Raw genomic sequence first — 14,298 nt, forward strand, 5'->3', positions numbered from 1 at the left:
TTCCTGGTTTTGGATGGGAATAAAATAAATCATTTAGCATTATTCATTTGTCTATGTTAGCTTTTAATATTTGGTGGAGATCTTTGCCTTTAATGCTAAGTATCTGACAAATACCATCATTAGTGAATCTTTTTGTTGCATATTTGTGTGTAAATCTAAGCTGGCTTTAGTGATATGGGGTGCATGGCATTGAATTATTTATTTCATTAATTTGCATGCCACCCATCTTTCTACCAAGTGTCCCTGGGCAGCTAATAAAATCCTAAAATTTGGGCACAGCATCACCATTTGCAGGTTCCCATAGTTATATGCATGGGTGGGATTCTAATAGTTCTGTCCAGTTCTATAGAACCCCTTGTTAACTTTCTAACCAGTTCTGAGAACTGGTAATTAGAAGCAATCTCCTTTTGTTTTTTTCCACCCTTAATTACATTTTTGGCAGACAGCCTAGACTTCCTGTCTTTGGAGCTTTTGAGGCTTGACTTTCTTAAAGGGGAAAAGTTGCTTTAAGATTTTTACACTACTGTTGGGAGGAAATATTTCCCTGGACAATCAGCACTTTGAAGAAATAATTGAATAATGAAGCAAAGCTTTTAGTGACAGGGAACCAAGATGAGTGACATTCAGCAAGGCTACCTGGCTAGCTAGAAAGATTGACATTCAAACGTGACTTTACATACCCCTTCTGAGTTTTGGTCTAAAACTGGTTTTGGTGAAGGTTTATTCTGTGCTTGGTGATATTTAATCCTGTTTATTGATGGGATAATTTTCCCTATTCAGCTTCAACAAGCAACAGCTACTGTTATGATTTAATTATTTGTATTGTGTTTGAATTTTTTCCTGCCTCATAGTTTCTTTTTCTATCTGGGGAGGAGGTCTTCCTCACTGCTTTAGTACTATCTGGCACTGTCCTTTTGAGGTATACTTCCAAGAGGCTGGATGCAAGCTTGGCACTGATTTTTTTTACTGCCTTTCTGGAAGGCATGTGACCTTTCCTTCAATCTGGATGATTTCCTTAGGATATCTTGTCAGGTGAGTGAGACCAGATGGTATTTTTAAGTGGTGCAAATGGATCTAAGGATTGCTTTTCCTGGGTGTGCTCTTTCTGGAGAGCTTAAATGACCTCTCTGCTAAAGGGTTTCACTTTATGAGCAAGAGTTGGCTGCTTGATAGTTATCACTGCATTTTACCTATTTTCATTTCTCAAGGTGCTCTGGCACCCTGCCTGATTTGTAACTCTGGCTTGCAGGCATTTTTAATTTAATGATTGGTATTTAGGGCAAGCAAAGAAGCCTTTTGTATTTTTGTACAGGTAATCCTTGACTTACATCAGTTCATTTAGTGACCATTCAAAGTTACAATGGCACTGAAAAAAGTGACTTATGATCATTTTTCACACTTATGACTGTTGCAGCATCCCCACTGTCATGTAAGGCCAGGTGAGGAGAAGCGCCTCTTGACACGAGTGATGTTGAGTTGGCCATGCCCACCCAGTCACATGACCATCAAGCCACACCCACCAACTAAGCCAGGCCCATAGTATTGGTTGTTTAAAAAACTGAATCCTACCCCTGGTAATATGGCTAATTATTGAGAGGTTTTGATGGTTTCCAGCATTTATTTTCACTTTTAGCAAAACAAAAAACTCCCCTTGAATTTGCTTAACAATTGTGGCATTTACTTAATCAACACATAAGCAACTGCAGTGTTCACTTAATGACCAACACAAAAGAGGTCATAAAATTGGGTGAATGCCTGATTAATGTGCATAATGACTTGCAACCAAAATTCTGGGCTCAATTATGGTCATAAGTCAAGGACTACTTGTATACTGAACTAAAGATGAATACATGCTAATAAGAGAAACCACAAATACTAGGAAAAATAGAATATGTTTTTATTTACTTATGAATTTATGTGATCCTCTCTTCTTCCTTCTATGTGGAAGTCTGAAAAAGCTAGCCTTACAGAAATAGTGTTAACAATGGCAAAATAATAAACCTCAGAAATGACATCAGTAACTAGAACTTGATTGGTTATATATTTTTTTCTTTTGACATAAAAACATTCCCTTTCCTACAGAAATATTTCTCTTCCTTAGGAATGACTGACATAGCAGATTTGGGTAGGCTTTGTTTGGAAGGGAGTTACAAAATGATAAAATTGTCATCTAGTTGATAGATATAACAGCTGTCAGCTTTTCAAGGAAGACCCAAGCAGGAAACCAAAGTCATGCATGCAAATGGAACTTTTATTATAAAGGTTATAGAATTTTGCAAATCTTGAACGTACTTTCTTCTATTTTCATTTTATCTGTGAGAACCAAGGAGAGTTTGTCTGAGACAGGGGTGTCAAACTGACGGTCCATGGGCCAAATGTCATGCTCAGGCTATACCCACCCCAGCTCCGTGAAGAGAAAAAAACATTGTGATACGTCATGTGACAGCAACATTACACGGCAAGACACCCGTGGTCTGAGCTGTTTTCTCAGCTTACAATTCTGCCTTGCACACAGATATATTTTCTCTGACTATTGTCTTGATTGCATTTCTTCCTCCTGTTCTTCAAAGTTATCCCTTCTGTCCATTACAACAGCAGCATCCACAGACAACTATGTTGTCATCAAAGTGCCAACACACTGCAATGATGTCATCATGCAAATGCTTTGTTGTGTGGGGGTATCATCACGAACTTGTTGGCATTGGCTTCCTCTTGCTCCACCTGCAGATGCCTCTGAGCATAAAACAATCAGGAAGCTATGGATGGTGGAACCGGTTTATTTCTATCACTCGCAACCATACTTCTCAAATATTCTCATCAATACATCAGGGATAATCCCTCTTTCTGTAATCTTTCTGTTGGTTAATCACTGCTGGGAGGAACTCTGAGAAATTGTTCTGAATTCAGTTGACTACCATGAACCTGGAGAACTAAAATGGGAGGTATCGGGGTGGGAGGAGATACGGGAATTATATCAGACCAAGGACCATTCTCCGCCATCTTGCCCATCAAAAGCAGGTTACTTTATCTCGGTGGTATGTGGGAGAATTTATTTTGGGGTGGGAAAGCAAGTCAAAACAACTCCAGAAAAACATATCCTGAGGTACTTTTTGAATTTTAGCTTTTGTATTCATTATCTTTCTCCCTTCCTGTTTATCAATGAGTATCAACAGAGAGCAGAAACCTTTATGGAGTATGGTCCCCAACTTCTTTACTGGTAATCCTCAAGTTACAACCACAATCGAATCCAAAATTTATGTGAGACATTTGTTAATTTTACAATCTTTCTAGCCATAGTTGTTAAGTGAATCATTGCAGATGTTAAGTTAGTCACATGGTTATTAAGTGAATCTGGCTTCTCCATTGACTTTGCTCGTCAGAAGTTTGCAAAAGAAGAGTACGTGACCCTGGGACACCGCAACCGTCATAAATATGAGTCAGCTGCCAAGCATCTGAATTTTTTTTAACATGACCATAAAAATTAACATAATTTTTTTAATATTAACACGCTGCAATGGTCATAAGTGTGAAAAATGATCCTAAGCCCCCTTTTCAGTGCCGTGGTAACTTTGAACGGTCACTACACGAACTGTTGTAAGTCGAGGACTACCTGGATTTCATTCTACCTAGGTAATACTCAGTACCCTCCCTTGCAAATAGTCACACTGACAGAAGAAAGCTGATTAGTATTTCATGTATCCAATTTCACTTCTGAATTCCTCCTTGGGGTTATCTAAAAGAAGACATGGCACCATCGCTTTAACATTAGCAAAGAAGAAGAAGTTGTCCAAGAATTGAGTCCAACAGGAACGTGTGACAGGAAAAAGGAGTAAGCTTAGGTCATCATCTTTTGCATGGAGACCGATTGTGTCTACAATACTGCCATGAACAATTGGAGAGTTATCCCGAAATATGTTTGTTAAGTTTGAGCAATGAGAGGCTGAACCAGAGCATGAGTGCAACAGTACTTTATTTACAAATAAAGGGCTGACCGTGCTTGCCAAGCCTGGAACTGGCTCGCAGCAATCAGCAGCCAGTTGGACCCCGCAGCCTGCTTTTATAGCTGGCTGCTGGGGAGAACCAACCAATGGGAATGGGGGAATAACGCCCACACAAAGTGAGTGGACCTGAGTGAGAACTCCTTGAGTCCTCAGGACATAACACCCCTTCCCCCCAGATGCGAACACGCATAGTCCTTGAGGTAGATGGGGGGTTTGTGTTGGCGCCCGGAGCGGCGCAACTCGGGAACATTGTCTGACTGTTCGGTATCAGTCTGTGACGGTTGAGCTGGCATAGAGTCGCCAACACTCTCTCTGGATTGGGCATCCTCGGCAACCACCGGGTTGGTTTCTGGAGTCAAACTCTCGTGGGTTGGATCCGGTTGGTCAACTCTCTGGGCGCTGTTGTCCGAGTTTGGGCTGACCGGAACGACCGCTGGCGCAGACTGGTCACTGGGTGCGGTGTGGCTGGGTGGCGGATGGGACGGTTCCCCTCGACTGGAGACTCTGGATTCTTGTTTGCGAGGTTGCTGAGGCGCCTTCTGAGTTGGTCTATGTGTCTCCTCCAGACGCGACCATCCTCCAGCCTGACTCTATATGATCTCGGCCCGGTGACGGCGATGACCTCGCCCGGAATCCAAAGTGGGTCCCCAGCGAAATTCCTTGCGAATATCGGCTCCTATAACATAAAATGTCTAACCCCCGAAGTGGAAGCGAGGGGAGAGTCAGGGCAGTATTGTGGGTGCAGTCTATCTAATACAGTCCTCAGGCGCCGGCCCATCAGAAGTTCCGCTGGGGACTTATTGGTGACTGCACAGGGGGTTGAGTGCTGGCTCATCAGGAACCGTGAGAGTTTGTGGTGCCAGTCATCTCTGCCAAACCTAGCGAGGGCCTCTTTGGTGGTCCTGACGGCCCTTTCAGCCAACCCATTACTCGCAGGGTGAAATGGGGCTGTGAAAATGTGGCGAATGCCTAGGTTGGCTGCAAAACGGCTGAATTCTACTGATGCGAACTGTGGGCCATTATCGGAGACCAAGGAGTCGGGTAGTCCATGGGTAACGAACAGGCGCGTTAACACGTTGGTGATTGCTAGTGTGGTGGTCGTGGATAGCTGCGCCACGTCTATCCACTTGGAATAAGCGTCCACGACCACTAGGAACATCTTTCCATGCACGGGCCGGCCAGATCGATATGGATTCTAGACCAAGGCGCTGGCGCTCTCCCATCTGGTAGGGGTGGCGATGGGGGAGCAGGACGGGATTCCTGGCAAATGCTGCAGGAACTTACCCAATTGACAATGTCCTCGTCTAGACCCGGCCACCACACGTAGCTGCGTGCCAACGCCTTCATTCTCACAATGCCGGGTGTCCTCGTGCAACGCTTCCAGGACTCGGGTACGCAGCGAGGTCGGGATGACCACTCGAGTGCCCCACAGTAGACAACCCTGCAAACTGGACAGCTCCTGCATGCGAGTCTTAAAGGGTGCGAATTTGTTATCAACATTGCCTCCCGGCCACCCCCTCCTCACCCAGTCGAGCACCTGGGCGAGCGTTTGGTCTGCCTTGGTTTTGGCGGCGATGTCAAGGGCGGTGATGGGCAGGTCCAACTGGGTGATTTCAAAAATGGCATTGACAGGAGCTGGGTCTTCAGCCGGAGCGGGTAAGGGGCAGCGACTGAGTGCGTCAGCGTGGGATAGAGTTTTGCCCGGGCGGTGGATAAGTTTGTATGAGTAGGCCGCTAGGAAAAGCGTCCACCTTGTCATCCGAGGGGAGAGGACTTGAGGTGTCTGTTTGTCGCCGCCAGTAGGCCCAGGAGGGGCTTATGGTCGGTGACCAGTTCAAGAAGTGGCCAAAAGGAATTCGTGAAACTTTTTCACGGCTGCAACAGCTGCTAGGGCTTCCTTGTCTATTTGGCTGTAATTTCGCTCCATGGCCGAGAGCGTCCTGGAGAAAAAGGCGATGGGGGCCTCGGCGCCATTGGCGAGTCGGTGACTAAGGACCGCCCCAATTCCAAAAGGGGATGCGTCTGCTGCCAGTACTAAAGGAAGGTTGGGGTTGAATTGGATGAGCACTGCCTCTGACGTAAGTAGTGATTTGACGGCGTTAAACGCCTGGTCTTCTTTGTGCCCCCAGTGCCATGGTGCCTTTTTGTCTAGTAATCTGTGTAGGGGTTCGGCTACTGAGGCTTTATGGGGCAAAAAGGATGCATAAAAGTTTAGGAGTCCCAAGAAAGCTTGTAGCTCCGTTTTGGAGGTCGGTGTGGGAGCTTCGTGGATCGCCCTGACCTTGGACTCCAGGGGGTGAATGCCAGAGGCGTCAATTTTATAACCCAGAAAGTCCACCTGTCTAGTGGCAATGGCGCATTTTTCTTTTTTTAACTTGAGGCCATGCTGTCTGAACCTTTCTAACACTGCTCGCACTCTCTGGAAGAGTTGGGGTCTGTCCCTGGCCGAGACCAAGATGTCGTCGAAGTAGGGTACTACACCAGGGAGGCCCTGTAAAATCCGCTCCATGAGGGATTGAAAAATACCCGGGGCAACACTTACGCCAAATTGGAGACGCTTGCATCGGAAGGCACCCCTGTGAGTGACGATTGTCTGAAGTTCCGCTGTTTGGTTATCAACAGGGAACTGTTGATACGCTTGAGACATGTCCAATTTAGCAAAAATACTGCCCGGTTCGAATGTGTGCAATAAGTGCTGAATGACGGGCACGGGGGTAGGCGCTAACTTGTAAATATTTATTGATTGTTGTCTTGTAGTCCGAGCAAATTCTCAGGCTACCATCTTTTTGAGGGGTGTGACAATGGGCGTCTCCCACTTGGTGAAATCTGTTGGCTCAATGACCCCTTGTTTTAGTAGTTTATCCAATTCAGCGTCTAGCTTTGGTCGAATAGCAAATGGAACTCTACGTGGTTTTAATCTGATTGGGACTGCCTGGGGGTCAACGGTGAACGAGATGGGGGTTCCATTATAACACCCCAGCTCCTCGCTGAACACATCTGCGTAGTCAGCGAATAAGGAGTCAGTGTCTGAGGTTGAGACAGCATGGACTCCTGTTAACCCTAGGCCGAGGTGGGGAAACCAATCGAGCCCCAATAAGGTGGGTAGATTGCCGTTAACTACCACTAGAGGTAGGTGGCCTTTAAAAGCTCTAAAACTGACAAAGAACTTGCCTCTGCCGATCACGGGAATGGCCTTCCCCTGGTAGTCCTTCAGACCGAACTGGCATCTCTGAAGCCGGGTAGTAGATAGGCTGGGGTGGAGTCTCTTGAGGGTGTTCCACGAGATTATTGAGAGCGCTGACCCTGTGTCAACCTCCATGTGGCACGGTTTACCTTCTAGGGAAACGGAGAGAGAAATTTTACTAAGAGAGTGGCAAGTACGCCTGGCAAGGCGGTGCGTGCGACAGTTTAATACTTGCCTCTGTGGTCCCGAGTGCGAGGACGGGGGTCTTTGTGCAGTGCTTTGGGGGGCTTGGCAGACTCTCGCAATGTGCCCCCTCTTATGGCAGTTGTTGCAAACGGCTCCTTTAAACTTGCAGGTGGCCCTTTGATGTGATCCCCCACAGGCTAGGCACAGGGTGATGTGCTTGGGTGGACCGGTGTATTCTTGTTTGGCCCCTACCTGCGACCTTCTGTCATTGGTGAGGCGATGGACATCGTTCTCATCGTTGTGGCCTTCCTCCGCTTCCACCTCTTCGGAATGGACTGGGAACGCTGCTAGCTTGGCGCTTGGGCCCTGAATTTCGGTGGCTGAGTTCGTTGCTAGCTCGGCTGCTAGGGCCTCCTCTACCGCTTGCGCGAGGTTGAGGTCTTTTTTAGCTAGCAGTCGCCTCTGTAAGTTGAGATCCTTGACCCTACAAACCAATTGATCGAGGAGCATGTCCTCCAGGTATGTTCCAAACCCGCAGTGCAGGGCTGCTGTCCTGAGGGCGGCCATATATTGGTTGATGGTCTCCTTACTTGATTGCTTCCTCATTCGGAACGTGAACCTCCTGGCGATTTGTGAAGGCCTGGGAGCGTAGTGGTTTGTGAGGATCTCAAGCAACTCGGACCACGGAACGTTTTTTAATTCTCTCGGCGCCACGAGTGCTGCAGCGGTATCGTAAACAGTGGCTCCGCAGTAGATTAGGAAATAGGATTTTTTCCGATGCTCTCCCGCATCCGACAGGCCGACCGCATCGATGTAATGATTGAAACGGTTCTTATACGATTCCCACTTCTCTTCGTCTGGTTTAAACGCCGGGAATACTGGATTGGAACTCATGGTGCTGGAACGGCTGGGCTACCTGCGGGAGAAATCTCTCTGGGACTACGAACGCTCGTGAGTTACTAGTGATATCAGCTCTGGAGAGGTTTTTTGCTACCCTCTCTTTCTCTCTCTGGGTTACCACGTTGGCTGCTAGCCGTTGGAGGTGTCTTGATTCGCGCCAAAAAAAGTGGGCGTTAGTGACTCTCTACAGCGCTGTGCTGTGATTCCTACTGGCTCGAAATTCAAATGACACCCGTTTGAATTTCGCGCCAAATGCAGAGCGGCTGCGGCTCGCAGCGCTTCACTTTCCCGTGGCGAGGCTAACAAGCGGCTACAGACGCTTCTAACTATTTGACTCAGACCGCTTTCTCTGGCTGCGGATCTGCGTTTGCTCTTTTGATCGCTCGTTTCGCTAGCTGACCGCTCTCTCTGGCTGCGGATCAGCGTTTCCCTTGTCGCCAGCCGATCGCTCTCTCTGGGCTGTAGATCGGTGGCTAGTGACTCAGCGGTTGCAAGGTGCTTCTGGTAGCCATCCCATCCTCGTCGCCAGTGTTAAGTTTGAGCAATGAGAGGCTGAACCAGAGCATGAGTGCAACAGTACTTTATTTACAAATAAAGGGCTGACCGTGCTTGCCAAGCCTGGAACTGGCTCGCAGCAATCAGCAGCCAGTTGGACCCCGCAGCCTGCTTTTATAGCTGGCTGCTGGGGAGAACCGACCAATGGGAATGGGGGAATAACGCCCACACAAAGTGAGTGGACCTGAGTGAGAACTCCTTGAGTCCTCAGGACATAACAATGTTGTTGGTTTTTTTTAGCCAAAAGGGAACTGGACTTTCTTGGGGTTTTTTTTTTCCCTTTGAAAACATTTCGCTTCTCACCCAAGAAGCTTCTTCAGTTCTTGGATGAGAAGTGAAACGTTTTCAAAGGAAAAAAAAACCAAGAAAGTCCTGTTGCTTTTTTAGGGGGAGGGGGGAGAAGCACTTTTGGGACAACCAGGACCTGGATGATTGAGAGTCTCCATAGATCAGGGCCAGTGGTGGGATTCAAAAGTTTTTACTACTGGTTCTGTGGGCGTGGCTTGGTGGGCGTGACAGGGGAAGGATACTGTAAAATCTCCAGTCAGAGGTAGCGTTTGCCGGTTCTCCGAACTACTCAAAATTTCCGCTACCGGTTCTCCAGAACTGGTCAGAACCTGCTGAATAAAGATGAGTGCTGTCAAACTCCTGACCGGTGGGCCGGATGCGTCACGCGTTGACTGTGCCCATGCCATGCCATAGATAATTGGAGAGTTTAATTCTTCATCTTTTCAGGAGGTTCAATATGCCTGCAATGGCTCTATTAGATCGATTTACTGTAAATATCAATGCTGGTGACTCCTCACTTATTCTACACCCACCCATTCTTGATACCCAGAATGATGCAGTAAAGGAAAGTTACAAATCACTTCCTTGTTCCTTTTCACTCCCTGAAGTGAGCTGCTGTAAGAAAAGGATTGAACAGGTGGCAGTGGCACTCTTCCGAACAGCAGCTGGAAGGAGCTCTTTGCTCACATAATGCTGTTTTCCCTGATAGAACCAGATAGTAATCATCCCGGTTTATAGTCTCGAGTAATCCCATTCAGGAGAAGGAAGCAGGTTTCCTACACTTGCTTGCAACCTGCTGCGAAATTTGTAACTTGCGTGATGATGAAGAGGAGGGGACTTTGCCAATCTGGCAACGCAAAGAGGCTGCATTTTCATGGAAAGTCTGAAAACTTTTAATAGCACAGAACTTGAATAACAGGATTTAGCAAGCCTTAGCATGCACCTAGAACACATCTGCTGAGTCCAAAACAAAATTATGCAGAAAAGGTTTCTCAGTGGCAGCTAGCTCTCTTTTTGTTCTTGTTGTTTCAGCCTCACAATCTGACAGGAGCTCTCCTGAGAAAAGGGCTTGGGTTTTTTTCCCCTCTTTAATTGTTTGGTCATTCTCTACAAATGGCTGTTTCTGCAACAAAGAGAAGATCCGAACTTCCTTATGTCTCCCCTTCAAGAATCTGATCACAACCATCAAAAATATACCTCTGGAGGGATTTCTACACAAATATACCCAGGAATATGATTTCCTTCATTTTTTGAAGCTCATAGGGAAACTGTTAAATCTTTCAGGCAGCAGAGGGCGGTTGGCACTAAAAAACAACAACAACAACAACCAAAAAAAACAAAGCAACACTTTTGAACACACCTTTGAAAAAGGCTTGTTATTGTTTTCTATTTTCTATCAGGAATCCAGTTCATGGTCTGATACCATTTGAGGAATAAACCATACTCAGGTTGAGTCTTTAATGTTACGTTCATGTCATACACATTTAGTCCAGTCAGAAAGGATTTGGGCTTAGGGTCAAGGCATTAAAAGCATTTTAGTACAGATAAGTTCTGAGGACTCACTTAATATGATTGGATTAAACGTAGTCATTTTTTTTCCAGTATGGTTATTACCTATTATTTAATCTGATCTGACAGAGATCATGAAAGATTGACAGCCATTTTAACCCTGATTGTCAGACATTGGTAGGAAAATATAGTTTACAGAGGGAACATCTGAAAAGCAGAAAAGAAGTGGCAAATTTAAAAAGAAAAGCAGAATACTGAATATAATGGGGAAGTAGCACGCTAATGAATGCAGAAAGTTTTTCTTTAAAACATATGACTTAGTTTAACTTTTTTTTCAGCCACAGATGTCTGATTAAAATGGGTAGAGGGAACAAATGGAAGCTCTTCTTGAGGACTGGTAACCTCCATAAAATTATCTGCTAGGCTCCTTTAAGCCAATGAAGGTAAATTCCGCAGTAAGCCTCTTCATTATAAATCATTACTTTCTTGATGTGCATAACACTCTGATTCATGGACACATTCTTCCAACTCTTGAAAAACAGGTCCCTGATATATACATACCAGAAATGGGAGAGGAAGGTTAAAGGGCTAAAATTAATATCAAAGAATATATAACTTAATTACAGTTTGCTATATATAGAATTTAGAATATATTCCCACAAAATTTGCCAATGTTATGACAATATATGTCTTTTATGTTTCTATAAGAAATAGGGTTTTTTTGACATTTGGAAGAAAAAGCAAGATAACTACTGTCAGAAAAGTATCTTTAAAGCCAAAGGCAATAAAACTGATAAATTATAGCTTGTAGCTTGGACTTTAAGAATTTTTAAAATTAAAATGCTTAGTTAAATATTTTTTTAAGCACATCAATCTGACTGAAGCATTGTTCTAAGATGGTCCAGCTACTGATTTCCATATTATTTGTGAATTACTAACTTTCTAACATTAAGAGTATCTTGCAGCAGGAGTTTGCCTGAAATTTCTGAATTAAAATGTACTTCTTGGATCCCAGTTCAAGTGTAATTAACATTTTACATTCTTAATAATTAAGTTACACTTAATATCTTTTGTCTCCATTTCTTAAACAAATTGTGGGAAGTTTACAAATGCCAGATAAGGCAGTTTCACTATAAAAATCATTTGTGGTTACACAAATGACACACACTGATGCAAATGAAATAATTTGTGTCTATTGATCGGTTTGCTTCAGAAACAGTCTGAAACTTTGGCTATTTTTGGAGGGTAGAATCAAAAGTAGAATTTTTTCCATTACATTCAAAGTTCAAGGAATAGAGGACAAGGTTTACCTATATCTTATTTCAATCTTCATGATAGTATTTTGTGAATATTAGCTATGGAGTGGTAGAAATCAATCAGGTGAGCTTGGAATGACCATTAGACTAGTTAAACCCTTCTGCAATATCACAGTTCTATTGTGGTAGATGTGAAGTAAAACCCAACTAATTCAGCGAGATCACAGATTCGTCAACTCTGTAGTACATAAATTTTTATCCCCATCAGGCACAGCCGGTATCCTGGATATTAGTTATTATCTAGCAATACCTGGAGTGTCATAAATCCTTTACTTGTTTTTGCCTCTATCACTCCATTCTCCCTCCCACTGAAACAATTTTATGCGACAATGTACTTTTCAAACAATCATCTGAATGTACATACAACACATTTCCCCTATTTCTTGATATTGCCATCTTATTTCCAGACTTTCCTTCATATTTAAGGAATTCACTAAAGTCCAACACATATTTGAATGAATTTGTTCGAATTTGTTAGTTCAAAAGTAAATTCTGGTACTAAGGAAGTGATGTGGGTACACAGAATGGATGTAGTGTTCCTATCACTGTACTGTACACAATTTTGTAACTTTCTTGTCTTGAAGTAAATACTTACAGAGGACTTTTATATATAGATCTGATGGTAGCCAATTCATTTTTTTCTTTAAATACATTCTAGAATACTGTTTTGCTTCAGCTGTGATTTGTGGAATTAAACAAAAATCCTTCTGTTGTTTAACTGATTTAATTTATCTATCCGAGCTCATATTTTATTCTCATGCTGATGTACTTTTATGGGGTTTTTTTAGCGTGTTAAGCAGAATTAGATACAATGAGTGATTCATTCTGACTTAATTAAGTATTTTAGTTCACTCAATAACAACAATAGTGTATCTTCATTAGATTAATAGGTCTATTAGGGAAAAAAACTGATTTTATTAAGACTGAGGATTTTGCCCAACAGGGAAAAACTGAAATATGTTTGTGCTGAGCTACAAATAATTAAATTGTTTTGATATGCATGGGATTTCTCTCCAGGCTTTGTATCAGATATACAGAAAAGGTTAATGAGGAACAAAGCTCTTCATTGTTTTGCTTATTTTGTTTTTTTAAAAAAAACTGATTTGCCATTAAAAAAAAAGTCAGCACTTTTCAAACAGACGTGTATCATCCTGCAGTGAGCAATTTATTTGTCCTTGCAAATGAGTCGGGGTTTTGGTTTTTTGGTTTTCCAAAACTTTTCTTGGTTGGTATTAGGATTACATTTTCTAATGTGGGCACTTGAAGTAAGCTCACAATGCCTGAGATTTCTTAAGTAAATGAAGCAAGCACCAATCTGGACTGATTCAGAGAACTGTTCAGAGTTAAGTTCAGGTTTGGTTAATCAACGGAGCCATATTATTTTTAATGTAAGTACTGAAAAGCAGGCCATAAGTCTTCTCTTACAAACCAGTATTTCCCTCGTCTCTCTTTTAAGAACTGTAATTATTAAATTGCATGTGTGCATCCTCTATAAAGTATGCAGTTCATTAGCTGATACAGCCATGTAATTAGTTGAGTAAGATTTATTTAACAGAGTGACAGGTCTAGTTTTATTTAGAGTGAATAATAATAAAAAAACACATGCAAGAAAACAGAACATCCAATTGAATTAAAGCTTTCTGCTTGATTGTGAGTTATGGGTAAGCACCTTATAAGATTTGGTAATTTTATGAAGTTTCCTCCATTTTTTAAAATTGGATGTTTTCCTTGAACATATTGCCTAGGAGTATTGTGGATAGTATCCACTGATGGTACATTTCTAACCCCTGTTCAAACTTTTAGACTCTTGCATAAAATGACCTATGTAGGTAGCCAGTATACCGACTATACCTTTCCCTATAGCAAAGCTGGATGTTTGTTTTTTTAATGTGCTAATAAATGTAGGTTTGCATTACTGTAACATGCTTCACTCTTCCGTATGTTCAGAAAGCACAACTGTAGCCAAAAAGGCTGCCAAGGGGGCAGTGGTGGGATTCAATTTTTTTTTTACTACCGGTTCTGTGGGCGTGGCAGGGGAAGGATACTGTAAAATCTCCAGTAAGAGGTGGCATTTGACAGTTCTCTGAACTACACAAAATTTCTGCTACCGGTTCTCCAGAACTGGTCAGAACCTGCTGAATACCACCTCTGCAAGGGGGGCAATTGCTATGCATCTCTTGACACTTCCACCAAAGCAGGGGTGGGGAACTATGGTCTTTTTATGACTTGTGGACTTCAACTCCCAGAATTCCTGAGCCAGCTATGCTCAGTCAAATGCTCAGGAATTCTGGGAGTTGAAGTCCACAAGTCATAAAGGGGGCATTGTTCCCCACCTCTGTGCTAAAGCAAATGTTCTGCT

This window comes from Pseudonaja textilis, chromosome 2 (assembly GCF_049901715.1).
Source record: "Pseudonaja textilis isolate UNSWEBS1 chromosome 2, rPseTex1.2, whole genome shotgun sequence".
Taxonomy (NCBI): domain Eukaryota; kingdom Metazoa; phylum Chordata; class Lepidosauria; order Squamata; family Elapidae; genus Pseudonaja; species Pseudonaja textilis.